Source organism: Ambystoma mexicanum, chromosome 1p (assembly GCF_040938575.1).
Source record: "Ambystoma mexicanum isolate Mex_15411 chromosome 1p, UKY_AmexF1_1, whole genome shotgun sequence".
NCBI lineage: Eukaryota > Metazoa > Chordata > Amphibia > Caudata > Ambystomatidae > Ambystoma > Ambystoma mexicanum.
The window spans coordinates 113,651,245-113,668,692 of NC_090921.1; positions in this window are offsets into that span (position 1 = coordinate 113,651,245).

Sequence of the window (17,448 nt, forward strand, 5' to 3'; positions counted from 1 at the left end):
GCCAGGGTCAGGAGGCAGCACAGGTCACTGCAGAGGGGCCTGTGCATGTCGCTGTCCATGACCCTGTGACTGCACCATCAGGCACCAGCAAGGAGGCCCCGTCCCAGGCCCGTCCGCAGGAAGGGGAGAGTGCCATATCACCTGCCTCTCCACTACCTGCGGACGAGGGGTCCCGCGACCGGATGGGATCCGTCCTGGTGGGTGTCGCGTTGCGCACGTGTGTCATTCGTGATGACGTGTGTTCTTCCTGGGTGGAGAACGCACGCCATCACAAATAACAGCGTCGTGACGTGGCACTGCTGGGAGGGGCCCTGGTCGTAGGACATCCTACATGTGACGCGCACTCTGGCGGACCTCTCCTCCTCTGTGGGGGCTATGCGCCAGTCGTTCTCCACATCGTCTTCCGGCCCAGATTCCACCAGGGCCCCCTCTAGACCTGGCCTGACCAACACAGCCAGCTTGGTGGAGATCCCATCCCTGCCACAGTCGGGAGTTGGTGGTCCAGCAGGGGTGGACACCACAACTGGAGACCAGCAGATGGAGGATGTGCAGGCACCATCGGGCAGGGCACATGGACAGCAGCAGCAGCAGCAGGAGCAGGCTGTAGGTGGGAGCAATGATGGCTCGGGGCCATCAACATCGGAGGGGCAGGCATCGGCCGGAGGGTAGGAGGACCCTGGATGGGAAGTGTCTTCCGTGTGGCAGCGGTTGGGCCATGCGATAGATGCGGAGCGGCAGCGGGCGGAAGAGGCACGGCTCACGATGGTCAGGGCAGAGAACTCCATGCGTAGGACCCTGAGGCGGGCCGAGTGCCTCGAGGCCATTCGCAGGGACCTGTAGTTCCAGATGTCATCGTCCCTGGGAACCATCGGGGCCATGGAAGAGGACCGGTTCCGGGACATCGAGCAGGAGTTCGATGATGCCCTGGCCCGGGACATCAACATGTGAGCCGTTGGACTTGCCCGCTGCCCTTGTAAATAGTTATTTGGTTAGTATTAGGTTTCCTTTGGTTTTTTCTTTATTTTGGACCTTTAGGCCAATGGACCACATTTTTGTGTATAGTTTTTTAATTAGGTAGGAGTTTTTGATACGTTTCATTTCTTCAGTTGGGATCATGGACCCTGGATTGTTCATCTGTATATAGTTAACTGTTGGATTCTACTTTTTTTTTGGATTTCCCCATGCAGCAATGGTTTTCACTTTTGTTTTGCCCTTGGATTTCATTTTTGGAACTGTGACTTTGGACACCTTTCCTTTGGATTATGATTTGTTGTTTTTCATTATTTTACAGACATGCAGATTTTCTTTTTTAATTTCCATTGTCGTTTGTTTGATTTTAATTCCATTCATTTTGCTTTTAATACATTTTTTCATCCACCTTCGATGTGTGGTATTATCTCATTGGTTTCATGCATGTCATGATATTGTCAGGACTACAGGCAGACAGAAACATGGACAGGCAGGGCACAGGAGGGTTGTGGGTGCTGTTGTGGGTACTGTTGTGGGGAAGTCAACTTTTCAGGGAAGCTTGCAACCATACAGAAGACTGCTTTGCCCCATGTGCAGGAAACAGAAGCTAAAGACTGCATTACCCAGCAGCCGGCGTCTTAGGACTACAATCCCCAGCATGCCAAGGGCCAATTTGGGCCAATCAGGGACCAGGAAGGGCGCGGCAGCCCCATCGCGCATGCGCAGAGCCCCAAGCACAGGGCTTGCGCTTGAGACTCCATGCCGAGAGGACGTGTGGACCAGAGCTCCAGGAGAATCATACGCGAGGGGCCCAGCCCCAGCCGAGCAGCAGCCCGGCCCCTCGCCTACACGAGATAAGTACCTCTCCTTGCTAAGCACTGAAGGGGATCGAGGGGGAAGTGCAGGGGGCGACCACAAGCCCATCCAGAGCCCCTGCACCGATGCAAAAAGCTAAGTGGGCATAACTTTGGCGCCCTACGCGCCGGTCGTACATTCTTTAGGGAATATTAACCCGTGCGGGGGCGCATTATCATAGGGGTGTTTCCGCCTCCTGTACACCACTGGAGGCCCGCGAGGCGAAAACACCGTACTGAAGAAATCTCGTTACGATCTTGGAAATACGATTGATCACGAGGGTCTGCAGGAAGACCGCTCGTGAAAAGTTACTACGGCAAAATTTACAGGGGTCTGCAGGAAGACCGCTGTGCAGCATCTTGCATAGAACAATCTAGGCCCTAAGGGGCACTTTCATGTGTGTGTGTGTGTGTGCGGATGTCGCATGAGGTGAATGCTGACAAATTCAGAGGTCATGTTTTAATGCTTGTTATTTTCTTTTAGCCTGCATCTTGAAGACAACACTTCAGACGTGCTCAAGGACGCGACCACCCTTCACGGACAGGACTCAGAAGACCAGAGCTAAGTTTGCATGCTAATTCTTGGTACTGGTCTGTTGACTTACGGTAGTAAGGGCGTTCTTATGTGCAAATTGGTGCTTATGTAAGACTAGTTAGACTAAGAAAGTAAGGGCTGAGGACACCTGAACTAAAGTGCGCAGCAATCAGTCTACCCTAAGAATTCCCCATTCCTACCCATAACCTCTACCTTACCCTCAATCCGCTTTACCTAAATTCCCCCTACCTATCCAACCATTGAGACCCTAACCCTCCTTCCCTGCTCTGGTCCAGGAAACCCGTGTGAGCTCTGACTTGCGGGCTCCGTGACCAAAGTGGGGGTGGTTGGTACTGCATCGCTCCTGCGCCTTGGAATTTGGCCTTCGTGACAGAAGCGCAAGCCCACGTATTATTCAGGCGCCCGAGCGGCGTAACCAGCCCCCATCGAAGCTATGGAAGAAATAGCCAAAGCTCTGCAGGACTTACAAGGCGAACTGGCAGCGTCTAGACAGGATTATGCCACCCTGTCCGCGCAGGTACGCAGTTTAGCAGCTCAAACAGCGCCCTTACCTGGTCAACCATCTACCCCGGTGCAGGTACATGTAAGTCCAGAGCCCATAGTTCCGTTGGCGCCCCCAGAACGATATGCTGGAGACCCACAAACGTTTTCCACCTTTATTACTCAGTGCCGTCTCCATTTCCTGACCAAGACTGCAGCCTTTAGGTCCGTTCAGTCCCGAACAGCGTTTGTAATATCGTACCTCACAGGGGACGCCGCAGCATGGGCAAACCCGTTGGTCCAAAAGGACCATACCATTCTCTATGACTGGAATGATTTCCTGGCTGAGTTTGAAAAAATATTTAACCGGCGAGCTGCCACCCTATGTAAGGATCGGGAATTGTTAAGCCTCAAGCAGGGGTCCAAAGACCTTGTGACTTACGTCACACATTTTAATCGGCTGGTAGCCGAAGCCGACTGGCCCTATGATAAGAGGATGTCCCTCTTTTACCAAGGCTTGAGGGATGACATTAAAGACCTTATAGCCCAGGTAGACCCACAACCAAGGGAGTGCTCGGAAATGATTGATCTGGCCTTACGGCTCGATCATCGTATGACGGAAAGGCGGGGCGATAGGCAAAGAGGAGATTCACGACCTGTACCTCGACTAGATCTGTATAAGGGATCCCGGGGGGTGGCGGCCAAATCTGAGGGGGACGAACCAATGCAGATAGGTTCAATCCGAGGTCCCCTAACTAAACAGGAGAAGGAACAAAGGAGGAAGGATGGCCTCTGCATGTACTGTGGTAAGTCCGGTCATTTTGTCCGTGAATGCCCAAATAAGCCCAAAAACCAGGGAAACGTTTTGGCTCGTCGGTAGTGGGGGTCACCCGATCGAGCCTGTGGAGTAGCAGGGCCCCAATGGCTGGCATTTCAAATTATGCCACGCATGTCACCTTGACAGGTTGTTTGGAGTTCCAAACACATAGAAAACCGGTTACAATGTTTGTGGACTCAGGAGCAACGGGGAATTTTATTGATGCCCAGTACGTGGTTACCTTAGGTATCCCAGTACTACAAAAAACAAGGCCGGAACCTGTACGTGCCGTGGATGGCTCTCCCCTCTGCTCTGGGCCTATAACACATAACACCTGTTTGGTGGTCTTACAATGCGGAGCTTGGCATAGAGAAAGTATTGCCTTTGATATCATTGCTGCCCCGCAATTCGGGCTGATTTTGGGATTACCATGGCTAAAGAAGCATAACCCCCAAATTCATTGGTCCACAGGATTAATCAGTTTGGACTCACCGCAATGTCAAGAACAATGCCGACAAGAAATTTCACCTTCTGTGTGCGCTATCAGCGTCTCGAATAAGCAAATGGAAGTTTGTCCCGAAAACCTACCCCAAGAATACGCAGATTTCGCGGACGTATTTAATAAACAAGCTGCAGAATCTTTACCCCCACATCGGCCCTTTGATTGCCAAATAGATCTGGAGCCGGGGGCTACTCTACCTTGTAGCCGTATTTATGCCCTGACGGAGGCTGAAAATAATCACCTCCAAGAGTACATAGCCGTGAATTTAAAGAACGGTTTTATCCGACACTCAAATTCACCCGTGTCGTCACCTTTGTTCTTCGTACCGAAGAAGTCTGGGGAGCTCCGGACTTGCATTGATTACCGCGGAGTGAACCGGATAACCATTAAGAACCGTTATCCGCTTCCTCTTATCCCAGTTCTTCTTGATCAAGTCAGGGACGCGGCCATCTAAACCAAGTTGGACATTCGAGGGGCATACCATCTTGTGCGGGTGCGCGAGGGAGATGAATGGAAAACCGCCTTCCGAACCAAGTTCGGATTGTACGAATATCAGGTTATGCCATTCGGTCTCTGTAACGCCCCCGCAGCCTTCCAACACTTCATGGATGAGGTCCTTAGGGAATATTTAGATGTATGTGCCGTAGTGTACATAGATGACATCCTCATATATTCTCGTAACCTCCAGGAACATGTCCAACATGTACGTGCGGTTTTGCAAAAGCTGCGAGAACACCACCTTTATGCAAAGCTGGAGAAGTGCGAATTCCACTGCACCACTGTGGAATTTTTAGGCTACTTCCTGACCCCGACTGGCGTACAAATGGACAAAAAAAAGGTGCAGGCCATCTTGGATTGGGCTCCCCCTACCAGTGTGAAGGAGATACAGTCTTTCCTGGGGTTTGCGAATTTCTACAGATACTTCTTAAAGAACTTTTCGGAATTGGTCACTCCAATCACGAAGCTTCTACGAAAGGGCTCCCCATTCGTGTGGGACACATCAGCCAACCAGGGGTTTCAACAGCTCAAAAAGGCCTTCACCGATGCGCCGGTACTGAAACATCCAGATTTGTCCAGACCATTTGTGGTAGAGACAGACGCGTCAAGTTACGCTCTGGGTGCCATCCTGTCCCAGCGGGAACCTCACACAGGCCTACTACATCCAGTAGCTTACTTCTCAAGGAAATTACTCCCTGCTGAACAGAACTATATCATCGCCGATCGGGAATTGTTGGCGATAAAGGCGGCTCTTGGTGAGTGGCGACACTACCTAATGGGGGCACGTCATACCATCACGGTAATAACGGATCATCGAAACCTCCAGTTCATAAGAACCGCCAAGACGCTAAGCCCGCGCCAGTTGCGATGGGCTCAATATTTTGCTGAGTTTGATTTTATCATAACATATAGGCCCGGAGGCAACAACCGAAAGGCGGATATATTATCACGATATCCTGAGTCGGCAGAGCGAGAGGCTGGTATCACACCTCAGCCTATTATTCCTTCGACCCGAATCGTTGGGGCCACTTCGGACTTTTTTGAGGCCGTGTTGAAGGATCTCACCATGCATGAAATCCATCAGTGGTGCAAGCAAGATCCTCAGAATTCACTTATTGAGGGGCTTCCCTATCATGGGTCAGCCTTGTACTTGCCTACTAAGCAACTGCAGGAAAAGGCCATATCTTGGTGCCCCGACTCGACATTAGCAGGACACCCGGGAAAGTCAAAAACCCAGGAGTTGGTAGCCAGACATTTTTGGTGGCCCAAGTGGCGTCAAGACATCCTTCAATATGTCTCGAATTGCGAGGTGTGTGCTCGAAACAAAGCTAGTCATCAAAAACCCGCTGGGCTCCTCCGTCCCTTACCAACTCCTACAGTATCATGGCATACGATCACCATGGATCTTATTGTGGATCTTCCAGAGGTTCAGGGATTCACTTCAGTACTAGTGATTGTAGACACCTTTTCGAAAATGGCCCACTTCATCCCTTGTAAGGGAGTCCCGACCGCTGGTGCAATCGCCGAACTAGTTCTGCAAAATGTAGTTCGCCTCCATGGCCTCCCCAATTGTGTGGTTAAAGATAGAGGCCCACAGTTCACCTCTCGCTTTTGGCGTGAGTTTTGTAGGATCCTAGGAATGGAAGTCCGCTTGTCGTCTGGATACCATCCCGAAACAGACGGCCAGACAGAACGTGTAAATCAGTGCCTAGAGCAGTACGTACGTTGTTTTGCCACGAGTAGGGAGACAACCTGGGTTCAGCATACATGGTTGGCAGAGTTGGCATATAACAACGCCACACACGCCTCTACCAAAAGGACTCCGTTCTTCTGTCTTTATGGGCGACATCCACGGATACTCCCAATGGCTATTCCGGCTTCAGAATTAGAATTGCCTATGTTGGCCGGACAACGGATTGGCATAGAGCAGGTTTGGAAGGAGGTGCAGGGAAATCTCATAAAAGCCAAGGACACATATAAACGCTATGCGGACAAACATCGTCGACCTAGCCTACCTTATCGTGTGGGGGATAAAGTGTGGTTATCCACCCGCAACCTTCGCATAGATGGGCCCAGAAAATTAAAACCCTGATATATGGGTCCATTCCCAATAGCGAAAATTGTGAATCCAGTTGCGGTACAATTGACCTTACCTCCCCAAATGAAAATTCATCCCACTTTCCACACTTCCCTCCTGAAACCTGCCCCAAATGGGACGATCACTAAGAAACCACCTCCCGTCTTAGTACAAGGGGAACCCGATTACGAAATTCAGGCAATATTGAATTCCAAGCGGGATAAAATGGGGCAAGTGTTTTATCTCATTGACTGGGTGGGGTACGGCCCTGAAGAACGCACATGGGAACCCTCTCAGCATATACATGCCCCCAGATTGCTGCGTGCTTTTCACAGGAATTACCCTAGCAAACCTGGGACAGCTACCTTCTGTGGGAGGGGAGAGTACTGTCAGGACTACAGGCAGACAGAAACATGGACAGGCAGGGCACAGGAAGGTTGTGGGTGCTGGTGTGGGTACTGTTGTGGGGAAGTCAACTTTTCAGGGAAGCTTGCAACCATACAGAAGGCTGCTTTGCCCCATGTGCAGGAAACAGAAGCTAAAGACTGCATTACCCAGCAGCCGGCCTCTAAGGACTACAATCATCAGCCTGCCAAGGGCCAATTTGGGCCAATCAGGGACCAGGAAGTGCGCGGCAGCCCCATCGCGCTTGCGCAGAGCCCCAAGCACGGGGCTTGCGCTTGAGACTCCATGCCGAGAGGACGTGTGGACCGGAGCTCCAGGAGAATCATACGCGAGGGGCCCAGCCCCACCCGAGCAGCAGCCCGGCCCCTCGCCTACACGAGATAAGTACCTCTCCTTGCTAAGCGCCCAAGGGGATCGAGGGGGAAGTGCAGGGGGCGACCACAAGCCCATCCAGAGCCCCTGCACCGATGCAAAAAGCTAAGTGGGCATAACTTTGGCGCCCTACGCGCCGGTCGTACATTCTTTGGGGAATATTAACCCGTGCGGGGCGCATTATCATAGGGGTGTTTCTGCCTCCTGGACACCACTGGAGGCCCGCGAGGCGAAGACACCGTACCGAAGAAATCTCGTTACGATCTTGGAAATACGATCGATCACGAGGGTCTGCAGGAAGACCGATCGTGAAAAGTTACTACGGCAAAATTCGCAGGGGTCTGCAGGAAGACCGCTGTGCAGCATCTTGCATAGAACAATCTAGGCCCTAAGGGGCACTTTCATGTGGTTGTGTGTGTGTGTGCGGATGTCGCATGAGGTGAATGCTGACAAATTCAGAGGGCATGTTTTAATGCTTGACATTTTCTTTTAGCCTGCATCTTGAAGACAACACTTCAGACATGCTCAAGGACGCGACCGCCCTTCACGGACAGGACTCAGAAGACCAGAGCTAAGTTTGCATGCTAATTCTTGGTACTGGTCTGTTGATTTAGGGTAGTAAGGGCGTTCTTATGTGCAAATTGGTGCTTATGTAAGACTAGCAAAGTAAGGGCTGAGGACACCTGAACTAAAGTGCGCAGCAATCAGTCTACCCTAAGGATTCCCCATTCCTACCCATAACCTCTACCTTACCCTCAATCCGGTTTACCTAAATTCCCCCTACCTATCCAACCATCGAGACCCTAACCCTCCTTCCCTGCTCTGGTCCAGGAAACCCGTGTAAGCTCTGACTTGCGGGCTCCGCGACCAAAGTGGGGTTGGTTGGTACTGCGTCGCTCCTGCGCCTTGGAATTTGGCCTTCGTGACAGATATGGGTTTTGACATTCACTTGCACCCATTGTGTGTGTGTGACGGGCATGTGTTCATTTGGAAACTTGGCATTGGGGTTGTATCATGTAATTGGCATTTCTATGTGGGTGAATGCAATACTTGGGTGGGTGTTTGGCATGTGGAGGCTGCCCATAAGGGCCAGGGATCTAGATTGTGATGACGTGTTGGCTGGGGGACATGTGTCGGGGCCTGCTGGCAGGTGCCCCGCACTGCTTAGGGGGTGGGGGTGCAAGGGGACATGAGTGGGGGCCTGCTGGCAGGTACCCTGCACTGCTGGGGGGTGGGGGTGCAAGGGGACATGAGTGGGGGCCTGCTGGCAGGTGCCCTGCACTGCTGGTGGGTGGGTGTGCAAGGGGACATGAGTGGGGGCCTGCTGGCAGGTGCCCTGCACTGCTGGGAGGTGGGGGTGCAAGGGGACATGAGTGGGGGCCTGCTGGCAGGTGCCCCTCAGTGCTGCGGGGTGGGTGTGCAAGGGGACATGAGTGGGGGCCTGCTGACAGGTGCCCTGCACTGCTGGGAGGTGGGGGTGCAAGGGGACATGAGTGGGGGCCTGCTGGCAGGTGCCCCTCAGTGCTGGGAGTGCAAGGGGACATGAGTGGGGGCCTGCTGGCAGGTGCCCCTCAGTGCTGGGGGTGCAAGGGGACATGAGTGGGGGCCTGTTGGCAGGTACCCTGCACTGCTGGGGGGTGGGGGTGCAAGGGACATGAGTGGGGGCCTGCTGGCAGGTGCCCTGCACTGCTGGGGGGTGGGTGTGCAAGGCGACATGAGTGGGGGCCTGCTGGCAGGTGTCCTGCACTGCTGGGGGGTGGAGGTGCAAGGGGACATGAGTGGGGGCCTGTTGGCAGGTACCCTGCACTGCTGGGGGGTGGGGGTGCAAGGGACATGAGTGGGGGCCTGCTGGAAGGTGCCCTGCACTGCTGGGGGGTGGGTGTGCAAGGGGACATGAGTGGGGGCCTGCTGTCAGGTGTCCTGCACTGCTTGGGGGTGGAGGTGCAAGGGGACATGAGTGGGGGCCTGCTGGCAGGTGCCCCCCAGTGCTGGGGGTACAAGGGGACATGAGTGGGGGCCTGCTGGCAGGTGCCCTGCACTGCTGGGGGGTGGGGGTTCAAGGGGACATGAGTGGGGGCCTGCTGGCAGGTGCCCCTCAGTGCTGGGGCTGCAAGAGGACACGAGTGGGGGCCTGCTGGCAGGTGCCCCTCAGTGCTGGGGGTGCAATGGGACATGAGTGGGGGCCTGCTGGCAGGTGCCCCTCAGTGCTGGGGGTGCAAGGGGACATGAGTGGGGGCCTGTTGGCAGGTACCCTGCACTGCTGGGGGGTGGGGGTTCAAGGGGACATGAGTGGGGGCCTGCTGGCAGCTGCTCTGCACTGCTGGGGGGTGGGTGTGCAAGGGGACATGAGTGGGGGCCTGCTGGCAGATGCCCTGCACTGCTGGGGGGTGGGGGTACAAGGGGACATGAGTGGGGGCCTGCTGGCAGGTGCCCTTCAGTGCTGGGGGTGCAAGGGGACATGTGTGGGGGCCTGCTGGCAGTTGCCCTGCACTGCTGGGGGGTGGGGGTGCAGGGGGACATGAGTGGGACATGAGTGGGTGCCTGCTGGCAGGTGCCCCGCACTGCTGGGGGGTGGGTGTGCAAGGGGACATGAGTGGGGGCCTGCTGGCAGGTGCCCTGCACTGCTGGGGGGTGGGGGTACAGGGGGACATGAGTTGGTGATCAGTGGTGCAAGCAGACAGGTGGCTTGTCTGTGGTGCATGGCCATGGTGGATGGGCTGTCTGCGGGACATGACCAGGGGTGCGGGATAGTGCCCTGTGGTGTGGTCTGCCTGCAGGGGCCATGGAGGGTGTAGAGGGAACACCTGGGAGGACCCACACTGCCAACTCACGTGTAGGATTCCCTGCGCACCCCCGAAATTCACGTACCCCGCTCTGACAGCTAAATCGCGTGTGAAACTTCCCGCGAACCCCTTAAATACACGTACCCCACTCGCACAGGGCCTATCGCGGGTGATACTTCCTGCGAACCCCAGGAATGTTGGCCCTGTGCTAGCGAGCGGGGTACGTGTAGTTCTGGGGTACAGAGTGAAGTTTCACACGTGAAAGGGCCCTGTTGAGCGGAGTATGTGTATTCCTGGGGTTCGCGTGCAGTTTCACCCACGTTTTCAGCAGGGTACGTGTATTATGGGGTTCGCGTGCAGTTTCACCCGCGTTTTCAGCAGGGTACGTGTATTACGGGGTTCGCGTGCAGTTTCACCCGCGTTTTCAGCAGGGTATGTGTATTCCTGGGGTTCGTGTGCAGTTTCACCCGCGTTTTCAGCAGGGTACGTGTATTCCTGGGGTTCGCGTGCAGTTTCACCCGTGAAAGGGCCCTGGTCGAGGGAGTATGTGAATTTCAGGGGTGCGCGGCAAGTTTTACACGTGAAAGGGCAACGCCTGTGCACAATACGTCACAGACGCGCTTACGTGCTAAGGGCCTTTGGTCCAATGATATCGCGTACATGTGCTGACGCGCTTACGCACTAAGGGCCTTTGGTCCAATGATATCGCGTACGTGTGGTGACGCGCTTACGCGCTAAGGGCCTTTCCTCGAATTAAACGCTGACCTGCAAGATTTTCACATGCCAAATCACTCCGTATCAAGCTGGCCACGCGTACACACACGGAAGACCACACTCCTGCCCAGAAGGCCATTTTCCTGCCCCCCATAGCCCCGAGCACGCTTCCACCAGCCATCTGCTGCTGCCTGTCTGCCTGCTGCCCACATGCCCTGCTATTTGGTGCCTGCACGTCAGCCATCTGCAGGGGTCCAGTTGCTGTGTCCACCCCTGCTGGAACAGAAGACTCCCGACGGATTCCATCGCTCCACAGCTCAGCCCCAGGACCCAGTTGCCCACCCACTCCTGCCTCTGGGGTTGCCATGTCGGGCACTACACCATCTGGTACCACTGGCAACCCCCAGCCAGAGAGGCAGAGGGCCACCAGCTTCACTGCCACCGGAGTTGGTGTCCTGGTGGAGCATGTCCTGGGGCATTATGATGCCCTCTTCGGAACATCACGCGCCAACAAGGAAGGACGGGAGAGGATCAGGGACGATGTAGTGGTTGCCATCAACGCGGAGGGGGTGGCAAACCGCGACATCAAGCACGTCAAGAAGCGCTGGGAGGACTTCAGGTCCAGGACCCTCCACAAGGCCCGGCGCCTCACGGAGGGGGGCCGGGCACGCCTGAGTGCCATCCAGATGAGGGTCCTGGAACGTGTAGGCCCAGCGCTCCATGCCCAGATCCTTGGGAGGCAGACCCGTCTGGAGTTGAGCGGTGAGTGGCCAAGCATTGTGGTGTGAGACAGGGCATGTTGCAGTGTGCTGGTAGTCTGATGCTTGCCTGTATGTGTGACATAGGCCATGTATGGATGTGTGTGTGTGCAGGGACATCATGGTCATGCATGTGAGACCAGGTATGTGTGAGCCACATGGTTGGTGCATGTGTTTTAAAGCAACATGGGGAGCTCTATGTGGAATGCACACATGAATGCATGGCTGTCTCTGTTCCTGGACATGGAGGGGGGGTGAGGAATGGGTGCTGATGTCATGTACATGTATGGTGCACATGTGTGTGTGTGTGCCTGAGAAGTGTGTGTGTTACTATGAAACGCCATGGATGCATGTGACTTTGAAGGCAACATCTTGGTTTACAGGGGCCCTTCTACATGGATGTTGATGTTGATTGCAGGCGCCCGGACTGTTTCTGCATGTGTGTTGTGTGCATTCACCCATGTGTTGTGGAATGACAGGATGGAAGTGACATTTGACAGTGCCACTTATTTGTTATTGCTTCCTGTTTAGGGTATTTTGTATTGTACCCTGATGCATGTGTTCTATGTCTCCCTCTACGCAGCGTCAAGTGAAGAAGAGGGCGGAGACGGCGCTGTGGAGCCAAGTGGCGGGGATGCCTCCACTGGGTGGCGATGCAAGGCCCAGCCACCCTCCCAGGAATTACCATCATCCGGGAGCGAGGGAGCTGGTGCTGTGTATGCCTCAACGTCTGTGGCGGAAGGGCCAGGTGAGCCCCCACAGGGGCTTCCAATGGCAGAAGACGGTGTGGAGACATCCCGGTTGGTGATCTCCACAGAGGAGGAGGAGCCCGCTACTGAGCCGCACATGTGGCCTGGTGGGGGTAGTACCACTGGTGCATGTGGTGCAGTCCAGGGCCAGGGTCAGGAGGCAGCACAGGTCACCGCAGAGGGGCCCGTGCATGTCGCTGTCCTTGACCCTGTGACTGCAACATCAGGCACCAGCAAGGAGGCCCCGTCCCAGGCCCGTCCGCAGGTAGGGGAGAGTGTCATATCACCTGCCTCTCCACTACCTGCGGACGAGGGGTCCCGCGACCGTATGGGATCCGTCCTGGTGGGTGTCGCGTTGCGCACATGTGTCATTCGTGATGATGTGCGTTCTTCCTGGGCGGAGAACGCACGCCATCACAAAGAGCAGCGTCGTGACGTGGCACTGCTGGGAGGGGCCCTGGTCGGAGGGTTCCTACATGTGACGCGCACTCTGGCGGACCTCTCCTCCTCTGTGGGGGCTATGCGCCAGTTGTTCTCCACATCGTCTTCCGGCCCAGATTCCACCAGGGCACCCTGTGGACCTGGCCTGACCAACACAGCCAGCTTGGTGGAGATCCCATCCCTGCCACAGTCGGGAGTTGGCGGTCCAGCAGGGGTGGACACCACAACTGGAGACCAGCAGATGGAGGATGTGCAGGCACCCTCGGGCAGGGCACATGGACAGCAGCTGCAGCAGGAGCAGGCTGTAGGTGGGAGCAATGAAGGCTCGGGGCCATCAACATCGGAGGGGCAGGCATCGGCCGGAGGGTAGGAAGACCCTGGACGGGAAGTGTCTTCCGTGTGGCAGCGGTTGGGCCATGCGATAGATGCGGAGCGGCAGCGGGCGGAAGAGGCATGGCTCACGATGGTCAGGGCAGAGAACTCCATGCGTAGGACCCTGAGGCGGGCTGAGTGCCTCGAGCCCATTCGCAGGGACCTGGAGTTCCAAATGTCATCGTCCCTGGGAACCCTCGGGGCCATGGAAGAGGACCGCCTCCGTGACATCGAGCAGGAGTTCGATGATGCCCTGGCCCGGGACATCAACATGTGAGCCGTTGGACTTGCCCGCTGCCCTTGTAAATAGTTATTTGGTTAGTATTAGGTTTCCTTTTGGACCTTTAGGACAAGGGACCACATTTTTGTATATAGTTTTTTTATTAGGTAGGAGTTTTTGATAGGTTTCATTTCTTCAGTTGGGATCATGGACCCTGGATTGTTCATCTGTATATAGTTAACTGTTGGATTCTACTTTTTTGTTTGGATTTCCCCATGCAGCAATGGTTTTCACTTTTGTTTTGCCCTTGGATTTCATTTTTGGAACTGTGACTTTGGACACCTTTCCTTTGGATTATGATTTGTTGTTTTTCATTATTTTACAGACATGCAGCTTTTCTTTTTTAATTTCCATTGTCGTTTGTTTGATTTTAATTCCATTCATTTTGCTTTTAATACATTTTTTTCATCCAACTTCGATGTGTGGTATTATCTCATTGTTTCATGCATGCCATGATATGGGTTTTGACATTCACTTGCACCCATTGTGTGTGTGTGAGGGACATGTCTTCATTTACATACTTGCCATTGGGGTTGTGTCATGTAATTGGCATTTCTATGTGGGTGGATGAAATACTTGGGTGGGTGTTTGGCATATGGAGGATGCCCATAAGGGCCAGGGATTGAGATTGTGATGACGTGTTGGCTGGGGGACATGTGTCAGGGCCTGTTGGCAGGTGCCCCGCACTGCTGGGGGGTGGGGGTGCAAGGGGACATTAGTGGGACATGAGTGGGTTCCTGCTGGCAGGTGCCCCGCACTGCTGGGGGGTGGGTGTGCAAGGGGACATGAGTGGGGGCCTGCTGGCAGGTGCCCCTCAGTGCTGGGGGGTGGGGGTGCAAGGGGACATGAGTGGGGACTGCTGGCAGGTGCCCCTCAGTGCTGGGGGTGCAAGGGGACATGAGCAGGGGCCTGTTGGCAGGTGCCCCACACTGCTGGGGGGTGGGTGTGCAAGGGGACATGAGTGGGGGCCTGCTGGCAGGTGCCCTGCACTGCTGGGAGGCTGCGGGTGCAGGGGGACAAGAGTGGGACATGAGTGGGTGCCTGCTGGCAGGTGCCCCGCACTGCTGGGGGGTGGGTGTGCAAGGGGACATGAGTGGGGGCCTTCTGGCAGGTGCCCTGCACTGCTGGGGGGTGGGGGTGCAGGGGGTTATGAGTGGGACCTGAGTGGGGGCCTGCTGGCAGGTGCCCCACACTGCTGGGGGTGGGGGTGCAAGGGGACATGAGTGGGGGCCTGCAGGCAGGTGCCCCTGACTGCTGGGGGGTGGGGGTGCTGGGGGACATGAGTGGGGGCCTGCAGGCAGGTGCCCCGCACTGCTGGGGGTTGGGGGTGCAAGGGGGTAATGCGTTGGTGATCACTAGTGCAAGGTGACATGTGGCTTGGCTGGGGGGGCATGCCCTTGGTTGTTGGGCTGCCTGCGGGACATGCCCAGGGTAGTCCCCTGTGGTGTGGTCTGCCTGCAGGGGCTGTGGAGGGTGTAGAGGGAACACCTGGGAGGACCCACACTGCCAATTCACGTATAGGAATCCCCTGTACCCCCGAAATACTCGTACCCCACTCGCACAGGGCCTATCGCGTGTGGAACTTCCCCACACCCCAGAAATACACATACCCTGCTGCAATCGCGTGTGGAACTTCCCGCGCACCCCAGAAATACACGTACCCTGCTGAAATCGCGTGTTACACTTCCCGCGCACCCCAGAAATACACTTACCCTGCTGAAATTGCGTGTTAAACTTGCCCGCACCCCAGGAATAAACGTACCCTGCTGAAATCACGTGGGTGAAACTTCCCGCGAACCCCAGGAATACACATTCCCTGCTTGCCGTGTGCTGTGTGGCGGCCCTGTATACTGGTCCAGGGTTAGCGCAGCCCTTTGCGCTGGATTGGGTTTTTGATGGCTTTTCCTTGCGCGAGGGGCGTTCTTGGGGGCGTTACTGGCTCTGCTGCAGGGTCGCTGCGCCACTCTGCGCCGCGGCTGCTTTTGGTGGCTAAAATCCATGAATACGCTGTGCGCCGAAATGGATTTTGGCGCATGCGGCTGGCGCAGACTATTGCACGCGCACACTGTGCGCCAGCCGCGTGCGCCACTTGTGCGCTTAATTCTATGTATTACCCCCTTAATGTCATGGAGCACCCCATCACAATGGATGACACTTTTTCGATAGCGAATGCGGCTGCAGCTAGATTTTGTTTGCACGGGAAGTGGCCCTTCATAACCGGATCCAGACTCCCGCTGTAATATGCTAGGGGCTTGTACCCCAGCGAGGTTCGCTGCGCGAGCACTGCCGTCATAAAATTACCATCATAGTGTGAGAACAGGTAGAATTCCTCTGCATAATTAGGAATCCCGAGAACTGGGGCCTTACAAATTGCCCCCTTGAGTTCTGCAAACCCTTTCTCCATTGCCTCAGTCTATTCAATTTCTCCTTTTGTTGCCTGGGCTTTCTTTAAAGCCTGAAGCTGGGACTTGGTATACGAGCTGTAGTCAAAGACCCATGCTCTGACATAATTGCACAGGCCTAAGAAGTTCTGCATTTGTTTTAACGTGCGCGGCTTGGCCCTGTTCATGATGGCTTCAGTCCTTTCTGGGGTTACCTTCTTCCCCTCATGAGAGATCAGTTGCCCTATGTACAACACCTCCTGTTGACAGTACTGCAACTTTTCCTTATCACTTTGTATCCCTTTTCAGCCAATATAGTCAGTAGCTGGACAGAGTCGCGCCTGCATTGCTCTTCAGTGGTGATGCAGATCAGAATGTCATCTATGTACTGCAAAACAACACTGTCCACCGCAATATTTCCTAGGTCCATTTGCAGGAAATGGGGACTCGCAATACCCCTGTGGCAACCTCATACTTTTCAGGAGCATTTGTCTGAAGGTGAATGACGTCAGGTCCTGAGAGTGACGGTGCAGTGGAATTGAGAAAAATGCGTTTTTCAAATCAATAACTGTGAAATATTTTGCCTCAGTATTGTGGATGGATTGGGGACTAGAGGGAACTCGGCTTCAACTATATTGTTTAATGCTCGTAAATATTGGATTAAACGCCAGGACCCTCCCTTTGATTTTTTGACAGGGTAAATCACTGTATTGCAAGGTGATTCTGATGTCACTAGGATGCCCTGCTCCATCATGGCGGAAATTGTCTTCGCAATCCCTTCATCTGCCTCTCTGGACATGGGATATTGTTGCGCTCGTGGTAAAATTGCTCCTGGTTTCAGTTTAATTTTCACTTCACCTGCCCCCTTCAGGAGGCCTACATCATAGGGTCCTGTAGTCCATACCGCAGCAGGCAATTGGGCCATGTCGTCATCAAAGTATTCTGGACGTACCAGCGCCAGCATCATTCTCTGTGGCACCTCCCCCCTGATCATTTTGACCCAAAATGTGAGACTTACTTCCACTCTTGTCTCCTCTAGGTCAGGGTGCTCTTAGAACAGTCATCGGTGATGTCAGTCACTCGATACCCTTCTTCGATGGCGATAATCGCACACCATTGTCTGCCTTTGTCATCATATCCTTCGACCAATACCACTTACCCTCGCACTGCGGCAGATGTTATCATTAAGGGAAATACTTGCCCCTCCTCTTAGTGCATGGGTATTCTTGGTCTGAACAGAAACTCATTAGGGGTTCTCATAGTTTTGTCTGCGAGGCCTGGCAGTCCTGCCATAAGCACCTACACGCCACATGCAAAAACTTCTGGCTCTAACGGTACAGCTCTCATGGCTATACGTCCTGAGTGTGCTCTGATCATTTCGCACACGTTTGAATAATGCATTCCTGGAGTGGAGCACACTATACCATTCTCGGTTACCGA